Consider the following 24392-nt stretch of genomic DNA (forward strand, 5'->3'; position numbering starts at 1 on the left):
AGAAGTAATTCTCTGTCAAGGGACCTTCTAAGAACTTTCAGTCAACAGGTGTTCATCCTTGGATATGAGAATTTAATACTGGACAACGACTAGGATAGTGCGGCTTCTCCATACAAAGATCCATTTGATTATACCAAAAACAGTTGCCTACACTTGCAGAAACTTCGTTGAATATCAGCCAGACATTACTGCTTAATGTCGGTTAATATAGTGAAATTCAAGGATTGCAGACAGGGAGTGTGCTGTCCCAGCTAATGGTTTCTTATCTAGAATTTATATTAATTATATTTTGTGTTAGTTTTATCCTCTACACTTAGTTTACTTCGCTGTCACCTAGTGGTCATTATTATACTTGGTTATATGTAAGTTATTTATGGTGGTATTTCATTACATCATCCATCTTGTAACTCCTCCTCTGTGAGCTCATATCCTGTGTCCTGTAAAATGTTTCTGTTTTACATGCATCATAGAGCTAGATAGAGGATTTTCTTTTGATCTCTAGCCTCATTTCTCAAGGTACATATCCATTGCATCTTCCTCACTGGAATTCCACATGCAGCTGGTGTCACTAAGGGAATGGTTATAGTGAGTTGACTATTTTCAATTGCTTGTACAAGAGATTGCCACTCACACTCATCAGAAAATAATCTCATATACAGTACATCAGTGGCAGAATAAGGGCACTAACTATAAATGTCGTGTGTGTATCACTGTTTGGCAGTTGTTAAATACTTTGCCAGGATCCTGCATGTTTTTTTTTTCTCTTACTCCTGTTCTAAGGAGTTCATTATCCCAGCTATTAGGCCAGATTTGCACATTGCTTTTGTGTTTCTATTTAAGAAAGCATCACATGCATTTTTACTGCAATTATGTTTTTTTTTTTTTAACTAGTGAAACCTTAAATCAATTTGCTTCAAAAAACAGCAGTTGGGGTAAAAAAAATTGATGCATTTTTTATGAATCTTTTTTAATGCATTTTTACAGAGTAACAGAACAGCAACATGCAAACCCACCTTAAATCTCAATCAATTCTTATAATTTTGTACTTGAATATAGAATAGCTACCGCTACTTGTGATTCTGTTTGATTTTGCCTTCACTACTGTTGTTGATCTGCAATTTGACTACTCTCCTTCATTACCCCTTAGACTGCTGTTTAGTATTAGTTTGTTCTGGACTTTGCCTCTCTCTATATCCCTGATTATTCAGTTGTCTACGCATTGCTGACATATGCCTGACACTTTGGGCATGTCTCTATTAGCTTTGCACATTTAGACACTGAGATGTTGTCTTTTCTTCTATGCAAAACTGTGCCAACTCCTTAAAGGGACACTGACAGGCCGTTAGAGCATATAAAGTGACATATATTCTTCTATTGGTCTTAATATGCTTAATTAAACTATACCATTATCACCCCTCGCTGCCTTTCCGTTACTTATAAAAAAAAAATGTATCAATATGCAAATTACCTTACTTTGTGCCCAAGGGGCTGTCCCTCATTCAGTTCTGTGTTCAGCCGCGCCCCAACTGCCGTCTCCTAGTGCCACCCAGCTCATTAGTATTCACTGCACTGGGCGGCTTTTTTTTCTCCCGACGCGGCGAAATCCCGTGCATGCCCAGTACTATCTTCCTGGAATCAGCTTCATCTTGTCTCTCCGTGCCTGCGCCGGATAAGGTCCACGGCACTCTCCAGCTCCAGTAGAAGATAGTACTGGGCATGCGCGGGATTTCGCCTCGTCGGGAGAAAAAAAAGCCGCCCAGTGGAGTGAATACTAATGAGCTGGGTGGCACTAGGAGACGGCAGTTGGGGCGCGGCTGGACACAGAACTGAATGAGGGATAGCCCCTTGGGCACAAAGTAAGGTAATTTGCATATTGATAAAAACACTTTTTATAAGTAACGGAAAGGCAGCGAGGAGTGATAATGGTATAGTTTAATTAAGCATATTAAGACCAAGAAGAATATATGTAACTTTATATGCTCTAACGGCCTGTCAGTGTCCCTTTAAAGTTTTATGGGCTATGTTGTTGTACAGCAGTTTTCAAGTCATACCACAGATTCTCCATTGGATTGAGGTCTGGGCTTTGGCCAGGCTATTACAAGAAATTTTAATCAGATCCAACACGAAGAAGTAAAGAAATCAGCGGCACTTGCAGGATGTCATCATTCCGTTATTTATTGCGATTTGCAAGACATGCATAAGAGCATCACAGGGCTAAGGCGGACAAACCTTTACTTAGAACAAAAACCGCCTAAGCGGTGTAAGGCAGCGACGGCCGTTTCGCACGATTGTGCTTCTTCCGGCTACCTGTGTGACGCAGACAGGTGTGCCGGCCTATTTAAGGAGGAGCGTGAGGTTAACCCCATGAGGGGTGTGTAGTTCTCAAACGCAAAAGGGCATCACCTGTGTGCGTGTTACAATGGAAATCATCCACAGCAATCAAGTAAAATCTCAGATAAATACACTAAGATCATTTCGATCATTAAGACCTAGGGGTCCCATGGCGTCCATGCGAATTATCCATCGCGCTTCTTTTTGTAATAAGAGGCGATGCCTGTCACGTCCTTGTGTCATGAATGGGATCACCGTAACTCCAGCAAAGCCCAGGCATTTTTTATCTCCCCCGTGTTTCTGCCATACATGGTCTATAAGATGGGGGCAGCCTTTCCTTGTTCTGATGGAGTTGAGGTGCTCACGGAACCTTTCTAACATGGGCCTAATTGTCTTACCTATATAAAAAGCTCCGAACTCACATTTAACCACATATACAACGTATGCGGTTTTGCATGTGCAGAATTGTCTCATTCTGTGTGATACACTCCCTATAGAAAGGACCTTGTCCCGGAGGATGTATCCACAGAAGGAGCAATTGCCACATCGATGGTTTCCTGAGGGTTTTTTCAAGCCTAGCCACTGACTTGGGTTCTGTTCACACTTCATGCGGCTACTAACTAAATGATCTCTCAGGGTATGTGTTTTTCGAAAAGCAATAAGGTTTTTTTTTTATCCGTGAATTCACCTAGACTACTTTCATTCTTTAACAGATCCCAATTATCGTGGATAATTTTTTTTGACTGAGTCAGCCATGGGGCTATACTTAAATACAAACACGAATCGGTTATCTTCCCCAAGTTTCTTATTTGGATGTAGTAATTCCTTCTGTCTGTTTTTATCTGCCCTGATAAACGCTTCATCCAGCATTCTCAAAGAATATTCCCTCTTCAGTAGACGATTTTATAACTCAGTAGCCTGTCTTACATACCCATCTCTATTGCTGTTGATGCGCCTTAATCATGTGAATTGTCCATATATTTCCTCTTAAACCACTCCAGTTTTACTAGCAATATCAATTAGGGTCATTGTCCTGCTGAAAGGTGTACTCCTGTCCCAGTCTCAAATATTTTGCAGAGTGAAACAGTTTTCCTCAGTACTTGCCCATAATTTACTGCCATCCATAAATCCTTCTTTCCTGATCAATTTTTCAATCCCACAAAAAAGAGAGAGGGGGGGTGTTTGAAGAAGAATTAGAAGCAAGGATGCACAGAATTGCTTGGACCTGCCCTGAGTGCACTTAACTGCTTCTTTGCATATGGATTAAAAGTACTTTTTGTCCAGAATGAAGAAACAGATTTCTAAGTAAAAGGTATAATTTACATCAGTTGAGTCCTTTAAGGTTTATCCCAGAACCCTGCTTAATTTTTCTACCATGTATACCATGGAAATGGGGCCACAGCAATATGCAACATAGAGACTTTTTTTATGTCTGGATTGGCAAAAAACATACCATGCTAAATCAATGTATAATTTAAATGTATATTGTGAGTCATAGAAATATATCATGTCTAGAAAGTTTACATATCTGAGTTGCTCGGTTCATCAGTTTGTACATACTACACATGCTGATTCAGTTCTTGCTGAATTGTCTGTAAACATATGCTGCTCTATCTCCAGATATCTCATGCATATTTTAGTATAGCAGCTCAATTTTATGTCTATTTCCAATTCATGAGGAGTATCGGAAAACTTGATTAAAAATATAGACATGCAAATATACATGCAGATTCGCTCCTATTTTTAGATACAGAAATTCCTTTACTTAACTAATAGTTTTTCTGATAACTGAGGGAAAGGCTTTTAATGGTTTAAACATTTCTATGTACTGTATTATCTCTTGTTGTCCAAATGAAGAGCAAAAATCCAGCTCAGTTTTGCAGAGGTTAAAATGGTACTTTACTTAAGCGGTTAAAAATACATCCAGTATAACCAGTCTAAAGGTCCATTCACACGTCCGTGTGTGTTTTTCGTATCCACGGATCCGCAAAACACGGACACCGGCAATGTGCGTTCCGCATTTTGCGGACCGCACATCGCCGACACTAATAGAATATGCCTATTCTTGTCTGCAATTGCGGACAAGAATAGGACATGTTCTATTTTTTTCGGGATCGGAATTCCGGACCCGGAAGTGCGGATCCGCCATTCATGATCCAGGCAGCACATAGTGCGGCCCCATAGAAATGAATAGGTCCGAAATTCCGTTCCGCAAAATGCGGAACAGAATTGCGGAGGTGTGAATGGACCCTTATTCTACGCGTTTCGGGCTACCAGAACTGTAAGCCCTTACTCATGACCTGATAAGACACAACTGAGTGCAGCAGATATAGTGGGTCCACACCACACCTGTCCATAACTGTAAGTTACACTACATATGCAGTATATTTAATCATGCGTGGAACTTGTAACTTACAGTATGTGGGCTGCACCAACGCCATCAAGGTGAGAATAAGCAGGCATATCTCGGACGTGCCGCACCATGGGAGCTGCGGTGTGTCTGCGGACAGCCTACACTTTGCGGTTTCCCATGGTGCAGACACGTCCTGCATGCTTGTACAATGGATCGAAAGAGTTAAAGCACCTATGAGAAGAGGTGATCACAGGAGGAAACTCCTGAACAGGGAGTCATTTTGGATTTTTCAGTTGAGTAGTCGTCAGCCAGAGGGGCTCAATAGAAGACTGGGTTTAATTTTACAGCAATAATGTAATCAGATACAGTAATGTATGTCTCCCATCTTAGATGTATTGTCGAACATAGACATATTTTTAGTAAATGAAGCATATGGCTTTGTATTTGAAGATTTGATACGCGTGGATGGCAGCATTTACTCTGGGTCACGTGACAGCCCAATCAGGGGCACAGGTGTGGACCCACTATAACTGCACTCAGTTATGTCTTATCAGGTCATGAGTAAGGGCTTACATTTCTGGTAGCCCAAAATGCGTAGACTAAGACTGGTTATATTGGATGTATTTTTAACCGCTTAAATAAAGTACCGTTTTAATCTCTGCAAAACTGAGCTGGATTTTTGCTCTTCATTTGGACTTCAAGTTATCCGCATCCTGGGGCGGTAATTCCGTGCTCACAGCAGAGAAGGGGCAGGTGAGAGACGTATTTTTACCTATTACGTGATTTGTGTTAAATTAGATTGCAGGCACTCCCTGCCTGGGTACCATACAGACGTTGCGGTTAGTATATAACTTTCCGGCATTATGGCACATATATCTTTACATCCCATGGAAAATGACGGAGATAGATTATTGAAAATGAATGCCATTTTTGATACACCGGAACAAATAATCCAGGAAAACCTGCATTTGAATGTATTAATGTCTTAGCTTGAGAAGCTATTGCTAAAAGAGCTCCGTACATGGTAGGACTTTACGTCATTAAAGAAATATATCGACAAGCAAATGGTCGCGCAGGGTCTTAGGTTAAAGAAAAAACCTACCATAATTTACTCGGACACTTTTTTAACAGAGTGGGAAGCTATCCTTTCAGATTGTTCCCTCAGGCTGATGGGATTGATTGTGCATAATGAAAGTCAGGCTCTTGCGGATCTCAGAAAAGAAATCAAGACAACACGATACTCTCGGTGCGTACATTAACAATACGGATTTTCTAAAACTAGATAACAAAATGAAGGAGGACCTCCAAAAAACTGAGGATGATTTGATACACTTTAAACAGATGAAATACAATCGGGATATGTTGGATTATAAATCAAAACAAGTGTATACCTGGACGGAGGCTAAAGCGAATACGCCTCGTTCTATACTAAAGAAATTGCGCTTAAAAAGAAAAAACTCACAGAAGGTCTCATTTAGTTCCACGGACATGGACTCTCCTGATTCGGAACTAGACACAGCAGCTCCCTCTACCACTCATGCCTCCTCCCCGGCAGGGAACATCTCCCATAAGATGACTGCAAAAAATGACGGTCGGGTAGGAGGCATAGAAAATCGCCGCTATTCAGCGCGACACAGGAGGGAAAAAATGAATTACAAGTGATTAATCTGTCTGCTTCTTTACTCTCTAGGGAAGAAATTAGTGTTCTAAAAAGAGGTCTAACATTTTCACCTACCTGCCACTTCGATCTGTATAGAACCATCCTGGATGTTAATAGGCTTGCTCGTAAACTCACACTAAAACAACATTTTCGGGAAATTCCCAAGAATGTTGTCGATGGTGATGAAGGCGGCAGCCCCTTGGCAACCAGCGATAAGGTAATATCTCCTGATACAGGCAGCATTCTATCCAGTATGTCTATGAAATGTAAGAACACGAGCTTTGTTAAAATGATACATGTCTGTAATTTACAGGAGTCACGCACAGTGCGGGAAGACCTTGAACTGATTAATGCATCCATTTGTTTCAATACTACAAACTGGATTTTTATCCGGTTATGTCAAGGTCCCCTGCACTGGATCGGTACCAGGGACTGGTTGAAAAGGAATTGATTTTGCTGGACAATAGAGTTAAGTCCAGGGGTGAGCATCCACGGTATAACATGACCAAGGGGGAATCTCAGGCGTTACAGCAGTTGAAAGACAGAGATGATATAATTATAAAACAGGCCGATAAGGGGGGAGCGGTTGTTGTACTTGATAGCGGCATTTATAAATTACAAATTGAAGCCATTCTCAGAGACACAGGTGTGTATGCTGCGCTAAGAGGCAATCCGCTCCCCACCTTTCAGACAAAAATTATGGAACTATTGTCTTTGGGTTTAAAGTCTGGTTTCCTTAGTAAGAAGACAGATTATATCTATATAGATCACCCGATCATCTCTGTCTTCCATGCACTCCCCAAAACACACAAAGATGTTTTCCCTCCCCCGTTTAGACCAGTAGTGGAAGGAATTGGTTCATTTTCAGAGAGACTATCACAATGGGTAGACTCACTTCTGAAACCTGTAGTCCCACACATACCAGGGTTCCTTAGGGATATCAGATCCGTTCTACAGGCACTTGATACCATGGAATGGTCTGCAAAATATACATGGATCACAGCTGATGTGGTTTCATTATATACGAACATACCACATGAGCTGGCTCTTAGATCCCTGCTATGGTTTTTAAAAACATATAGTGATTTCACTGTGGGACTGCAGGAATATGTAGTCTTGGTGGTGGATTTCCTCCTCAGGTTCAATTTCTTTATGTTCAATGACAGGTTTTATTTACAGGTGTCTGGGGCGTCAATGGGGGCTAAGTTCTCTCCCTCCATATCTAATATCTTTATGGCATGGTGGGAGAGGAGCTTTCTTCTCATCGACACCCATCCATTTTAGGAGCATATAAGGTGGTATGGTCGCTACATCGATGATCTGATTTTTATTTGGTCTGGTAATGTGGCCGCCATACCACCTTTTGCCCAATATCTCAATTCTTGTTTAAATACTATCTCTTTCAGTGTTCATCATAAACCACATGAGATTTCATTTTTGGACATGCACCTGAGGGGGGACTCTGCTACTGTGGCTATATGCACATCCACTTTCAGAAAACCCCTAGCAGGCAATACTATATTACACGGATCCTCTTATCACCCACCACAAACTGTACATAATATACCTAAGGGTGAGATGATCCGCGCCAGACGGAATTGTACAGCTGTAAATTCCTTTATGGTGGAAGCAGGTGATATTATGAATAGACTGGCACAGAGGGCATATTCGCGAAAACATGTTGGCAGGTGTATACAACAAACATTAGATATGGACCGGAACCTGCTAGTTTATCCGGGAATGAAACAGGAACACACTAAGCCACAGGTATCGCCAGATATGACTCCCCAGAGTACTTTTGTGACACAATATAGTGTGGAGTATCCCGAAATTTGTAAGATCATTAAACGACACTTCCGGATTCTGGTTTTTGATAAACAATGGGCGAAAATAGCAGCGGGAGGTGTAAGGTGTGCGGCCCGGAGAGCTCCCACATTAGCCATGTACGTTAGTCCGAGCATCTACCAAGATAGAACAATATTGCAGCCAAATTGGTTGAAAACAAAGGGTAGTTACAAATGTGGACATGCTAAATGTGTGTGCTGTGACCATATTGTGGTAGCTAGGTCATTTAAGTCCACTGTCAATGGTAAGGATTTTCAAATAAAATCCTATCTTAATTGTAACACTATGTATGCAGTATATTTAATCACATGTGGAACTTGTAACTTACAGTATGTGGGCAGCACCACTAATGCCATCAAGGTGAGAATACGCAGGCATATTTCGGACGTGCCGCACCATGGGAGCCGCGGTGTGTCTGCGGCCAGCCTACACTTTGCGGTTTCCCATGGTGGGGACACGTCCGGCATGCTTGTACAAGGGATCGAAAGAGTTAAAGCACCTATGAGAAGAGGAAGAAGGAAACTCCAGAACAGGGAGTTGTTTTGGATTTTTCAGTTGAGTAGTCGTCAGCCAGAGGGGCTCAATAGAAGACTGGGTTTAATTTTACAGCAATAATGTAATCAGATACAGTAATGTATGTCTCCCATCTTAGATGTATTGTCGAACATAGACATGTTTTTAGTAAATGAAGCATATGGCTTTTTATTTGCATATCTGTGGATGGCAGCATTTACTCTGGGTCACGTGACAGCCCAATCAGGGGCACAGGTGTGGACCCACTATATCTGCTGCACTCAGTTGTGTCTTATCAGGTCATGAGTAAGGGCTTACAATTCTGGTAGCCCGAAATGCGTAGACTAAGACTGGTTATACTGGATGTATTTTTAACGCTTAAATAAAGTATCGTTTTAACCTCTGCGAAACTGAGCTGGATTTTTGCTCTTCATTTGGACTTCAAGTTATCCACATCTTGGTGCGGTAATTTCGTGCCCACAGCAGAGAAGGGGCAGGTGAGAGCCGTATTTTTACCTATTACATGTATTATCTCTTGTTAGTACTTAAAGATAGAAATGAATATGTAAATGTTGTATTTTTAACATCTTTGTCCCATGTTTCTGACTTAAAATACACTCCTCAACATTGAAATAGCAACACCAAAAAGTACAAGTGCCTCAAGCCCAGGAGGAGCAGATTGGGGGGATGGAAGTGGTAGTGGCTCTGGTGTAATGACCGACGTCACGCACAGGGAGGAAAACAGGGAAAGCCCTGCCCAAGGGAGAGGGAAAGGTGGTGACCCCTAACTCACCTTGCGGCTGGCACCTGACTGCCCTGACGTCCCTAGACGGGTTCCTCACCCGTGCGGCGATCACGTGCCTAAACCCTGGCTTTCCCTAATATGAGCCCTGGATAGTGAACAGGCCGGTGGGATCGCTAGTCCACACCACTATCACTAAGAGGGAAACACCAGGGAGAGGACAGACAAAACATACAAACACATACACCCAGGTGGGCGACCACAATAAACCAAAAAGGTCCAACAGGGATCTGGAGGGTAGCGTACTGGACCAACTACCAGCGAACGCAGCAACACAGCTCCAGAAGGTCAGAATAGATGTCCAGGCAGGAAGCTCTATCTCTGGCAACCAGAGAAGTGTGAGAGAGAAATATAAGGAGGTCTGGGAGTGCTGGACAAGGAACAGCTGAGGAGAAGGAGCTACAGATCCCTGAGTGAGCCAAAAGGGTTTGCTAAGCAAACCCAGAAAGCTACCATAAGGAAAACAGCCCTATCTTAAATAGAGCGTGCAGCCAACCGCTGTGACTTCCTGACCCCGGGTATAACGGAGTCAGGCGTGGTCCTCGACACCCTCGTGACAGTACCCCCCTCTCTACGAGGGGCCTCCGGACACTCAGGACCAGGTCTCTCAGGATGAGAGGCATGAAAAACCCGAACTAACCTGTCGGCGTTTACCTCAGACGCAGAAACCCACATTCTTTCCTCGGGACCGTAACCTCTCCAATGCACCAGATATTGAAGAGAGCGGCGGACCTGACGAGAATTAACAATTTTGGATATCTGAAATTCTAGGTTACCATCCACGACAACAGGAGGGGGTGGCAGCGGTGATGGTTCTAGAGGTGGAACATATTTTTTGAGTAACGACTTATGAAAAACATTATGAATTTTAAAAGTCTGAGGTAACTCCAGGCGAAAAGCCACGGGGTTGATGATGGCTACAATTTTGTAAGAGCCAATAAACCTAGGACCCAGTTTCCAAGAGGGAACCTTCAATTTAATATTCCTAGTAGACAACCACACATAGTCATTCACTCCTAGGTCCGGACCTGGCGACCGTCTCTTATCAGCCATGCATTTGTATTTACCTCCCATATTTTCCAAGTTAGCTTGCACCTTCTGCCATACCGATGAAAGAGATGACGAAAACCGTTCCTCTTCGGGAACCCCAGAAGACCCCCCCTCTTTGAAAGTACAGAATTGGGGATGAAAACCATATGCACCAAGAAATGGTGACTTGCCAGTGGATTCCTGACGACGATTATTTATGGCAAACTCAGCTAACGGTAAATATGATGACCACAACTCTTGGTTTTCAGACACAAAACATCTTAGATATGTCTCAAGGTTTTGGTTGGTACGCTCAGTCTGTCCATTCGACTGAGGATGGAAAGCAGAGGAAAAGGACAAGTGTACCCCCAAACGGGAACAAAAAGCTTTCCAAAATTTAGAAATAAACTGGGTACCCCGATCCGAAACAACATCGGAGGGGACCCCGTGAAGCTTCACGATTTCACTGACGAATACCTGAGCAAGAGTCTTAGCATTAGGTAGTGCGGGTAACGCAATGAAGTGTACCATTTTGCTAAACCTGTCCACTACTACCAAAATAACTGTTTTACCCGCAGACAAAGGTAAGCAAGTGATAAAATCCATTGACAGATGTGTCCACGGTCTATTGGGAATGACGAGTGGTAATAGAGACCCTGCAGGACGTGTATGTGAAACTTTTGCGCGCGCACAGGTAGAACAAGAAGACACAAAATCCAATACATCCTGACGCAACCTTGGCCACCAAAAACGACGAGACAATAGTTCCAGGGTTGCTTTACTACCCGGGTGCCCAGCAAGTGCCGAATTATGATGTTCCTTTAATAATTCGAAACGTAAGTTCAACGGTACAAACAATTTCTCTGAGGGGCAAGAGACCGGGGCGTCCCCCTGGGCCTCTAACACCTTCCCCTCCAAAACAGAGTGTACCGCAGAAACAACCACTCCTCTTTGAAGAATGGGTACCGGATCACTCACATTACCCCCTCCAGGGAAACAACGAGATAGTGCATCAGCCTTGGTGTTCTTTGCCCCAGGACGATAGGTAATCACAAAGTTAAACCTGGTAAATAATAGCGACCACCTAGCCTGTCTAGGGGTGAGACGCTTAGCTGATTCGAGGTACAGAAGATTTTTGTGGTCCGTAATCACAGTGACGGGGTGGACTGCCCCCTCTAAGAAATGACGCCACTCCTCAAACGCAAGTTTAATAGATAATAGTTCCCTATTGCCAATATCGTAGTTCTTTTCTGCTGCAGATAGTTTTTTAGAAAAGAAAGCACAAGGACGCCATTTGCCAGGAGACGGACCCTGAGACAGCACCGCCCCCACTCCCACCTCTGACGCATCGACTTCAACAATAAAAGGCTGAGAGACATCAGGTTGGACCAGTACAGGTGCTGAGGTAAACCTCTCTTTTAGAGAGGAAAAAGCAACTTTAGCGGCGTCAGACCATTTAGAAAAATCAGTCCCCTTCCTAGTCATGTCAGTAAGCGGTTTTACAATAAGTGAATAATTTTTAATGAATTTCCTATAGAAATTCGCGAAGCCCAAGAACCGTTGTAGTGCTTTGAGGTTCTCAGGAAGATCCCAATCTAAAATTGCCTGGACCTTCCTAGGATCCATACGGAAACCTGACGCAGATAAAAAATAACCCAGGAATTGTATCTCCTGAACGGCGAAGACACATTTTTCAATTTTAGCATATAATTCATTCGTCCGTAGGACCTGCAGTACTTGTCTGACATGCACCTCATGTGTTTTCAGATCAGACGAATAAATTAAAATATCATCTAGGTATATCACCACAAACCTGCCGATTAGATGACTAAAAATGTCATTAACGAAATGTTGAAAGACGGCAGGGGCATTGGTCAGACCGAAAGGCATAACTAGATTTTCATAATGCCCCTCAGGGGTGTTAAACGCTGTCTTCCACTCATCCCCCTCCTTAATACGAATCAGATTGTAGGCACCCCTAAGATCAAGTTTGGAGAACCACCTAGCACCCGCAATCTGATTAAACAGGTCAGGAATGAGAGGAAGAGGGTATGGGTCTCGGATGGTTATCTGATTTAATTCGCGAAAATCTAAGCAAGGACGCAGGCCCCCATCTTTCTTTTTAACGAAGAAAAACCCTGCAGCCACGGGTGAAGAAGAGGGTCTGATGTGTCCCTTAGCCAAGCTCTCAGAGATATAATCTTTCATGGCTTGTCTCTCTGGACCTGAAAGATTATATAACCTGGTCTTGGGTAATTTTGCGCCGGGAATAAGGTTAACCGGGCAATCATAAGGACGATGAGGTGGTAACTTCTGACAACCCTTTTCAGAAACATCCTCAAAGTCCGAAATAAATGTAGGTAGGGTAGTTATGGAGGCGACTAAGCAATTGCTATTTAAGCAATTTTCTCTGCACTGCTCACTCCACTCCAATATCTCCCTGGCCTGCCAATCCACCACTGGATTGTGCGCTACCAACCAGGGAAGACCCAGCACTACCGGAGTGGGAAGCCCCTCCAGAACATAACCTGAAAGCATCTCGTTATGGTGGTCCCCTACCCGAAGGTGTAAATTATGAACAATGTGCGTGAGGTTTCTCTGAGACAGGGGAGCAGAATCAATAGCGAATATGGGAATGGGTCTCTGTAAAGTACAGAGAGACAAACCCAAAGTGCGGGCAAAATGGGCATCTATCAAATTTACCCCTGCTCCACTGTCTAGAAAGAAAGAAATAGTCTCCGTCTTATCACCAAAAATAATAACCGCTGGCAACACAAATTGCGATGTACGTATGGAGGAAACGTATACCCCCCGGCTGACATCCTCCACACAGCCTGGGGTTAGTAGTTTTTCCGACGGTCTTTTGTTTCTGAGGAAAGAAGGACAGACATTAATGAAATGACCCCTCTCCCCACAAAAAAAACAAACCCCACGCCTACGGCGAGCCTCAGGAGGACGGACCTGACGAGTAGTTCCTCCTAGCTGCATAGGCTCGTCTAAGTCCGTACCGACTAACTGCTGCTTGGGAGTGGTTACCAATTGCTCCGGTTTTTTCAACCTGACCCTAAGGCGTCTATCTATTCGGATAGAAAGGGACATAACCGCATCAAGGGAAAAGGGGGTCTCATATAATGCAAGCGCATCCTTAACCCTTTCGGATAACCCAGAGCAGAACTGACTCCTGAGAGCCGGGTCGTTCCATTGGGTATCCGTAGCCCACATACGGAATTCAGAGCAATAGTCCTCTACCGGCAGCTCTCCTTGTAAGAGTCTCCGTAATCTTGATTCAGCCAGGGCGACTCGGTCAGGGTCATCATATATGAGACCCAAGGCCCCGAAAAACTCATCCACTGACCGAAGAGCCTGGGAATCAGTAGGTAAAGAGAACGCCCAGGACTGCGGATCCCCCTGCAGCAGGGAAATAACAACCCCCACCCGCTGATCTTCATTACCAGAGGAGTAAGGGCGCAGTTTAAAATATAACTTACAGGCCTCACGGAATGTCAAAAACTTGTCCCTTCCCCCAGAAAATCTGTCAGGGAGAGGGACCTGGGGTTCCGCAACAACCTGGTTACCAGTAGCAACCGCTGGGCTTGCAGTCAGTTGTAATTGCTGCTGTTGCTGGAGGATCGACGCCTTCAATCCTACCACATCCAAAGACAGGCCATGAAATTGTTTGGACAGAGCAGCAATTTGATCCATACTGGATTCTAAGTAGGTAAAAAATATATATTTTTTTTTTTACCTACACAAAATAAAGGCCAGAGATAATGTAATGACCGACGTCACACACAGGGAGGAAAACAGGGAAAGCCCTGCCCAAGGGAGAGGGAAAGGTGGTGACCCCTAACTCACCTTGCGGCTGGCACCTGACTGCCCTGACGTCCCTAGACGGGTTCCTCACCCGTGCGGCGATCACGTGCCTAAAACCCTGGCTTTCCCTAATATGAGCCCTGGATAGTGAACAGGCCGGTGGGATCGCTAGTCCACACCACTATCACTAAGAGGGAAACACCAGGGAGAGGACAGACAAAACATACAAACACATACACCCAGGTGGGCGACCACAATAAACCAAAAAGGTCCAACAGGGATCTGGAGGGTAGCGTACTGGACCAACTACCAGCGAACGCAGCAACACAGCTCCAGAAGGTCAGAATAGATGTCCAGGCAGGAAGCTCTATCTCTGGCAACCAGAGAAGTGTGAGAGAGAAATATAAGGAGGTCTGGGAGTGCTGGACAAGGAACAGCTGAGGAGAAGGAGCTACGGATCCCTGAGTGAGCCAAAAGGGTTTGCTAAGCAAACCCAGAAAGCTGCCATAAGGAAAACAGCCCTATCTTAAATAGAGCGTGCAGCCAACCGCTGTGACTTCCTGACCCCGGGTATAACGGAGTCAGGCGTGGTCCTCGACACCCTCGTGACATCTGGTATCAATAATTAGTCACTGTGGCAATCAACACCGATGTTACCTAGGGCCAGGGCACTGGTAGGAGGGCCCACCCTTTCTTCCCTCGTGACAAACCTTCATGTTGGGGCTCCTGCATGATTGTAGTCGGGGAGCCCTTGGTGTTATGAGTTTGGTGCAGGTGCAAAACAGGAGATCTAGGTGCAGTGGCTTATGATACTGGAGTCAGTGACCAGGCCAGTTGTAGAAAATAAATGTCTCTCTTTACTAAATTGCAGAATGGGAGTTGTTCAGTACATCCAATGGAGTCAACACATAATTCACAGTTTAAATCTTCCCAGATAGCGATGCATGGATATATGGTTGGCCATTACCATGTCAAAGTGTTACAGGTGTTTTAGCAATGTCTCTCTCACTACAGTAAAGTCTCTATCAGCACTAAATAGCATATATTTTACTGACTGACTCTATTTCTCGACCATTCCAATTCTTGGTTCTTTTTTTTTTTATATAGTAAATCTTTATTACATTTTTACAATTTTTACATAAATATTCAACAGTCATCTTCTTCAAATAATACATGTATTCCCCCCCCCCTCCCCCTACCTATTGGTTGCTGAAGAAAAAAAAAATTATAATTTCCCCTTTTTCTTCCCTCTTCCTCAAAATTTCCCCCTCTCACTCTCCCATGCCCCCAGGGGCCCAGCCTCCCCCCACCAGGCTCAATTTTTATTTAGCTATTTCTGCCATAACTTGACAAATCTGAGCTTTTTGTTGATCCCGACCAAATGAAATTGCTCTCTGACCAGTGACAACCTAGTGAGGTTCTCCCATTCTTTAACTGTAGGAACAGCACTCCCCCCCAATGGCCAACTATACACTTCCTCGCTTGAAATAATAGTTGAATTGCTAACTCTCTATGTTGGGGGGCCTGAACTCCGTCCATCACCCCTAAAATACATTCCTCGAAATGTCTGGGCACTATAAACTGATGGTATTCCTCTATTTTGTCAATAACCTTTACCCAATACTCTTGAATTTTTACACATGTCCATAATATATGTATATCGTCCACTCCTATCTCTCCACATTTTTGACAACTAAACTCTTTGGTCTTATAGTACTTCATTAACTTCTTAGGAGAGTAGTAGAGGCGATACAATATATTAAATTGGGTTATTCTATAAGAGAAATTCCTTAAAAACCCTATTCTTCGCCTGTATCGCTGACTCCCAAAATTCTTCCCGTACGGGGTTCAAGGCTCCCTGCCATTTATGCGTCAAATTATCAACTGCTCTTCTGTTATTTTTTCGGTATGATAAACATTGGTATATTCTTGAAACCAGTTACTTGCCAGATGATAACTTAGTTATATTATCCAAAAGCTGCGGTAAAATGGTTATTTGTGTGCCTTTCCCTATCATCTTATATAGTGCATGTTTTAGTTGGAAATAAAAAAAAACTCATCTCTGTATTTTTCCATTGGTATCTCCTTTTTAACTCTTCGTATGAGATGATATCCCCCTCTTCCCATACCTGGCCTAATGTATATATTCCATGCTTCCACCAAATCCTCTGTTCAATTGACTTTAATTCTGTGAGGCTAGTATTGTCCCAAAGTATGGTATCAGCATGGAATCCAGTTTGGGACCATAGTTCTTTTGCCGTCTTCCAGTTTTTAGCCATCAACACAATTAAGGATGTGTATTTGCATCTCTGTTGGGACAGGATACCTGTCTCCATAATTTGAAAGATGTTACATTTTTCAAGTCTTTTATTTATCCCTGCTATTCTATTCTTATAGCTTTGCGTATTACTCCATGTTATCATGTGTTTTATAGTCCCTGAAATAAAATAGAGTTCCAAATCTGGTACGGACAGTCCACCCTCCTTCTCATGGATGCACAGTATCTGCGCCTTTATCCTCGGCTTTCTTCCTCGCCAAATTAGGTCCATTAGTAGGCTAGCTATTATTTTAAAATATCTTTTGGGGATTGTCACTGGTGTATTCCACAGAATATAATTCAGGGCAGGTAATAGACACATCTTTAACAAGGAGATACGTCCTGCCATAGACAAGTACATTCTTTTCCATACCTCTATTTTTTTCCTAAATTCCTGAATTTTCGGGATCACATTCAGTCGAACATAGTCATTGGGGTCTGGGGTAATCTGGATTGCCAGATATTTAGCAGGTTCATTAAACGCCTTAATTTCCAGCATTCCCGGACTAAAATTGTTTAGAGTTCCAATCGGGATACAGGCTGATTTAGACCAGTTTATACTGAGTCCAGCATATCTACCGTACTGTTCAAATAATTGAAAAATCCTAGTAAGTGATCCGTGTGAACCCACAAATAGCATGATATCATCCGCATATAGAGCAATTTTTTCCTCATATGCACCGTATCTAAACCCCACAATTTGCGGGTCTTGTCTGATCATATCCGCAAGTGGCTCAATAGCTATAGCAAAAAGCAGAGGAGAGAGGGGACATCCCTGTCTAACTCCTCTGCCAATTGGTATGCTACCCGATTGTTCTCCATTTACTATCACCCTTACGGAAATTTCGGTATACAATAGCTTTACCCATGTAACAAATTGATCCCCTAATCCCATCTTCTTCATTGTATTGAACAAAAAGGGCCATTCTATCGTATCAAAAGCCTTTGAGGCGTCTATGGTTACGATCAGCCGTTCTCCACAATTTGTAGGTTCAAACTGGGTATTCACAAAATATCTCATGATATTCTCTGTAGTAGTTTTCCCTGACATGAACCCTGATTGATCCTCATGAACAAGCACCGAAATCACACTCCTCAGTCTAGTTGCCAGAGTTTTAGCTAATATTTTGTTATCAGTGGTAATCAATGATATAGGACGGTATGAGTCCATTAAGGCTGGATCCTTGCCCGGCTTCAAAATAAGTGTAATTAGGGTTTCTCGCAGGGAATCTGGCAATTTCCCTATCTGTTTCGAGGTCTCCCACATCCTAAGCAATTTCTGGATTAGTATTTCTTTATATTGGGCATACACCTCAAACGGGATTCCGTCCATTCCTGGGGTCTTGTTCTTTGTTATCCCATTTAAAATATCTTACACTTCTAGAGGGGTTAAGGGATCTTCTAGGGACTTACATTGATCTGTTGCTAGCTTCGATATGTTGATTTCATCCAGAAACTGTTGTATTTGCTCCGAATTTTTGGAGTAATTCTATTTTAGCTACTTGTTCTGTATTTTTATGTCCCAATTCATTCACTAAACAGTGGATATACTTATTCTTGGTTCTTTAAATTTCTGTATCTCTCCATGAAGTACTTTTGAATAGCAATGGCTTTCTTGTTCAGAGATGATGATTCTCTAGAAACCAGATCTAGTTTTCTGGGGAGTAAGCAATTGTAACTTGTATCACTTCCTCAGCTAACACACTACAAACTGACTGAGCTAGGTGCAGACTTAAGTCCGTCATCTAACCTATGGATCATTAACCACAACTGATCCGTACAAAGATACTGGGACATTACATGGCATTTACATATCAAATAACATTACATAACATTACATAAAGAGCAAAGTTTGCAAGTACCTTATTCTGGGGTACTGCACAAGCCAAAGGGTTATACAAGTCGAAAAAGTAGGGGGTGTCTCTAAGATCTACAAATGATCAAATTATCAAGCACCTAACTCCAATCTGTGGGAGGGGCATAAATGCCAGATTGAAAGCAAAGTTTTTTAGCCACATGAAACCTCAAAAATCGGATCAAGTCATATGAAATGGTTGTATGGTGTGTTGTGTTCATCAACATGACATTTGTTGCACACTGGGAGGGACAGAATCCTTGAACTGAGAGACCTTGGTTTATCACTCAGGCAGAACGCTTCATGTCTAGGCTGAGATCTCATCACTGTTTACTGTTGCATGTCCTGGTGGTTAGGAGAGCAACAATGAACTGGAACAACAGCAAGAGTTATACAGAGGTGAACCTCTTCATGGACAAATCATCTAGTTAGAGGAATGATCCATAGTGGTCTATTCTGTACTGCAATCAAAATTGGACATCACATCCTAAGCCTTGCCAGAAATGCAGCTACAGGTGTTTTGTTGACCTCACGCCACCACTCACAAAGGCTATCATGGTGCACAGCAAGACAGCAAAGAATGCTGGAATGGTTGGTCTCAGAGGCAATGACATAGATAGATTGGTCTGGAGACCACATGGACAATGCCTTGAAGAGGCCTTCAAAAGTGAACTTTACACTGGCCCAGAATTATGGTATGGGGTGGCATATCCAGCCTCTCTTGCCTTCATTTTAGGTACACTAACAGCTTGGCGTTACATTGATTTAGCCATGAAACCATTGGTACGACCAGATGTCCAAAGTGTCGTAGGAGCCATTCTTCAACCTGACAACACCAGGCTGCATGTTTATCGTGATGTTATGTGCAGCCTCCAAGACCGAAACGTGCTACCATGGCCTGCAACGTCTTCTGACTTGTCTCCTATCAAGCACATCTGGGACATTAGTGGTTGGCTATTGCAAATGGAGCTTCCAACAGCGATTTGATGATTTGCATTTCCAAGTGAATTCAGCATAGCTGTTCCCCATCATTGCGCTCGCTACTTGCAGAGAAATGCACTTCATGATGAAGAAACTCAGCATGAAGTGAATTTCTTTAAGAAATTCGGCGAAGCAGCCGAATCGAATTTTTGTAAACTTTGTTCATCTCTAGTGCTCATATTTGAAATTGAATAAAGTGAGATGTTTTCAATATTTTGTTTCCATTTTTACATTTGCATATCATTAACATGTATATCGATGGTGTGATTTTTATAATTCAATTACTTTTCCTTCTGGTGTTAGTTGCAATTTCAATGTTGAGGAATGTGAAAGTTTTCTACAGCTGTTTTTTTTTAAAGTTTTTATGAAATCTTACCTAAACCTAATTATATTTTTAATGAAAAGTTATGCAACTTTATAATACATTTTTATGTTTAAATGTTTGAATTTTTAGTATGCCTGTGTGAGTAAGAAACACAAGTCTAAATATCTCAACCTCTTAAAAAGGTTTTCCAGGATTTTTATACTGATGAGCTATGCTCAGGATAGGTCATTAGTATCTGGTCAGTGGGGGTTTGGCACCAGTGCTTCTGTGATAGCTCTGCCTTTTCACAGCTCACCAGGCACAGCGCTGTACATTGCAAAGCGGCTGTTCTTGGTATTGTTCTCATGCCTATTCACTTAAATGGGGCTGAGCTGCTCCTAGGCCACTCAGCCTAGGAAAGCAGAGAGAAGGCTGTGACCTTCTAATGGCTTATTATTCTTGTCTACCCCCATGGGTTCCATTTTTATAATGTTCAGGAATCCAGTCGACCTAATACTGTTTCAGAAATGCTTTCCTATTCCAATGTGGATAGAGAACTTTTACTTACGGTACTTTTAAAACAGCTGAAAATATTAGTGGTGCTAACTATATAAATATATATATATATTGTACATATATCTAATATATAAAGCTCAGTGTACGTGTGTATGTGTGTGTGTGTCCGCTAAAGGAATCCCCACCGTCACATTTACAATCACGAAATTTGGCACACAGATACATCAGGTGTCCAGCTCTCTAGGTACATTCCTGAGATATTCCCCAAAAAATGCAAATATACATAGAAACATAGAATGTGTCGGCAGATAAGAACCATTTGGCCCATCTAGTCTTCCCAAAATACATCATATGACCTACATTAGCCAATAGAAGCCTGCAGGTCTTTCTCTTCATAGCCCAACTGCCATACACACGGTGACATGACCCTTATTAGCCAATAGAAACTCGCAGGTCCTTAGTCCCCACATACACACAGTTTTACACCAGGTTTCCATAACAACCCAGCCATTTTTATTCACTGCTGTAGGTCAGCTTTTAAGGGGCAGGGTACTGTGGATGACACTGTTAAGGGAGCGGAGTGCTGTGGAGGTCATAGTTCATGGAGCAGTTTGCGTTGGCCGTATGTATGTACTGTATGTATGTATGCTACATACATACATAGTGCTGTGATGTCACAAGTTCACAGCAATACTTAGTGCACCAATCAGTAATATGTAGTCAGACCTGTTAAAATGTGAAGTTTCACGTATTGCGCCAAAATATTTGCATCATTAGTGCTGATTTTGCAATCGTGAATATATTGGAGCACTCTATCTGCATATAAAGCTATTGTAATGTTCTGCCGTGTCAACCATTTTCTCCAGTCTCAGGAAACTTCTAGCAGCTTGAAAAATGTAGCTATAGTGACCCACGCCTCTATTTCGCGCACATTTTCCACGATCAAGAAAATAATCTCAAATTCGCAAATTCCTGACAAACATATTTTACCAAATATTCGCGAAATATCTCAAATATTGCCCCTGCCGCTCATCACACCTGTGATCATATGATTGAAAGTATTTTACTTTACCTCTATTTATTTTACCTTAAGTATTTTACCTCTTTACCTCTATTATTGTGGTTATTGATTCCCACTAATATTTTAATACATACTGTAATTACATTTTCATAACAACATTTTTTTAATAAAACACTTGAGTTGGCTAAATTAACTTTTTTGTACATAGTACATTTAATAAAATGTTAAAGCTCTTATTAGCTAGGGGTTACTGTTACCTCTACTTGTAGGGTAGTTTTATTCAAATGGACACCACATCCCCCCAGCTTCACAAGTGGTCACTATGTTAGCACATCATCTGCTCTCATGATGGAATAGCAGAACTGCATCCTTTTCCTGTAAATGGTTTACCTTGAAATGCCACACAGCTCACTATGCAGCTTTCTACAGACTCAAATCCCTGCTCTCATACTCAAATCCACCACCTTTGCTAATGTTAAAAGCTTTCCAGGCTCTCAGTACACATTGCTTTTCTCAGGTGAAACCCTAGGCCTAGTTATTTCAAAGACCAACAACAACTCCAGTAGGAAGTAGAAACCATAGGTGGACCATCCACACTCTTCCCATTTGTTGCAAACATCCCCATTTACCTGTACAGTACCTCTCTCTTCCCAACAGATATCTGTGACAACATGATCTTATGTTGCCTTGTATTGACATCACCACAAACATCTTCCCCCATCAGATACACACTCAAAGAGTGCTGCAGACTGAAAATTACCTAGCAGCAGGGTTGACCAGCGTCCCGAAATTTCTGGACAGTCCATAAAAATGGGCAACTTTTTTCTTGTGTCCGTTAAAAAAAATACATATGTCCGTGATTTTCCTGAGGCTGGTGGTAACTAGACTAGACTAATTTGGTGGTAATTCTCATCATTTTACAGGTCACAGTAAATGCTGGTAATGAGTTACTATCAGTATATTGAGCTAAAGACCTGTATTACTTGTCATCTTCATCATTCATTATGGTTTTCCATTTTGTCCATGAAAAATGTTGGCTGTCCATAATTTTGTTATGAGTTGTCCAGAAAATAGAAAAATTCTGGTTGTCATCTTTACTTAGCATCTAAACAGAAAAATGTAGAAGCCAAATAAAAATTTTAGCTGCCAAATTTAAATACGATTAATATTGTAATTAAAAATACTTACTGTGTACAGTGCCTCCTATCTCTAAGCTTCTTCTGGATGTTTTTTTTTCTACTTCTTTCAGCTGATATTCAACTTTGAACTTTAAAGGAGATTTCCAGTATTTTAATATTGATGGCTTATCTTCATGGCCTATCCATGATGGACAGCACAGAAGATATGTGGCTGTGTAACATAGTAACATAGTTTATAGGTCTGAAAAAAGACCAATCAGGCAATCAGAATAACTCCATGGATCAACGACCCCTCTCCAGGGGCTAGTAGTGGCAACAGCAGGGGTTGTAGCAGTTGCAGCAGTAGTACCGTGTGGAACATGCAGGACAGGCAGACAGTGGCTTTAGCAGTGACATCATTGGAACAGTGATAAATAGCCAGTCCCCTATCAGCAATGGCAGATCATAATAATTTTATTCATGAACTTATTGTAAATTTAGCTATATATTCTGTTTTCCTCACTATCAAGCACTCTCGATGACACTGATCCACAATCTATCTGTATTCTGTGTTTTAATATCTCTCTCCTATCTGTATCCCCACAAATCAGCAGCCTTGCCTGTTTGGAATGTTTTATAGCAGATATCAATCATTCGCTGAGTAATCAGTGACTCTTCCCTATGATTGGCTGGGCTAAAAGGAGGGTTACCTGCTTGACATTGTGGGAATGCCCTTCAGGCGACTGCAAACAAAAAACAATATATAAAAATATATAAATTTAGTGTCAAACTGACCCCGAGAATAAAGTTCAATGAATTATTCCACGAGTAATGTAAAAAATCAAAATCAAACATCACATAGTACAGTACATGACAGTCTCTTTCTAACAAAGCTAGAACCAACCATGTACCATTGCTGCAATTGCTGTTCTAAATTTATTTCAAGCTGGCAGCTCAGGGAGTGTGCACTTTCTCATGTCCTTTATGTTGCAGCTAGTGGCAAGGATGGAACTGAGCATGTATGTCAACCTCAGTGATTTGGACAAAGAAGTTCGAAAAAGGAGAAACAGCAGATGGCGCTATACAGATAGATTTCAGAGAATAACTCAGTGGCTATACTACATTTTTTATTTCATCCAATTACAAAAGTATTGATATCCAAGTGCTGGTTTGAAAAATGTAGAATATTTTTCATGGGACAACCCCTTTAACAAATAAATATGAAAACCCCACAAATATATATTTTTTACAGTTTCTCAATATAATATATAAATATATTATTAAATAAGCCCATTAAAAAGTACAACTCGTCCCACAAAAAAAGCATGAGATCAATCGCTATGTTGGCAGGAAAATATAAAGGTTATGACTATTTGAAAGGGGGAGGGGGCAAAATGACTTGGTCCTTAAGGGGTTAATGAAGAAACATATACAGAAACATTAATTAAAAAAAAAAATGCATTTACACTATCTGAAATGAAGGAGTAAGAAATGTCAATGTAAATCATATCTAACTTTCAATAATCAACTACAAATTGAATAAAATATGGGTAATTACATTCTTACTTCTGTAGACTGGCTCATGAAATCAATGTACTTCACAGCTACGGATTTTTTGTGTAGAATGTAATTATGAAGTCATTCTTTCTATCTCTTTTATTGATTTTCCTAAATTTTTAATGTTCCAGCTACTGTCCAATTGAATGATAAACTAATACGGAAAGAAAAATCTGCTGAATATAGACTGACACTGCAGATTATGGGCTTTCATACTATGCATATTTTCTTCCTAATTTATATGATTGAAGTGATCTGTGATATAATATCATAGACTGGAATGACCTCAGGATGCTCTGGAAAGAGGTTTAACAATTTCAAAAGGATGGGAGTACATTGCTGGAACAGCACCAAAGTCATTTCCAAGGCCAGCTTAA

Source organism: Bufo bufo, chromosome 2, assembly GCF_905171765.1.
Source record: "Bufo bufo chromosome 2, aBufBuf1.1, whole genome shotgun sequence".
Classification (NCBI taxonomy): domain Eukaryota; kingdom Metazoa; phylum Chordata; class Amphibia; order Anura; family Bufonidae; genus Bufo; species Bufo bufo.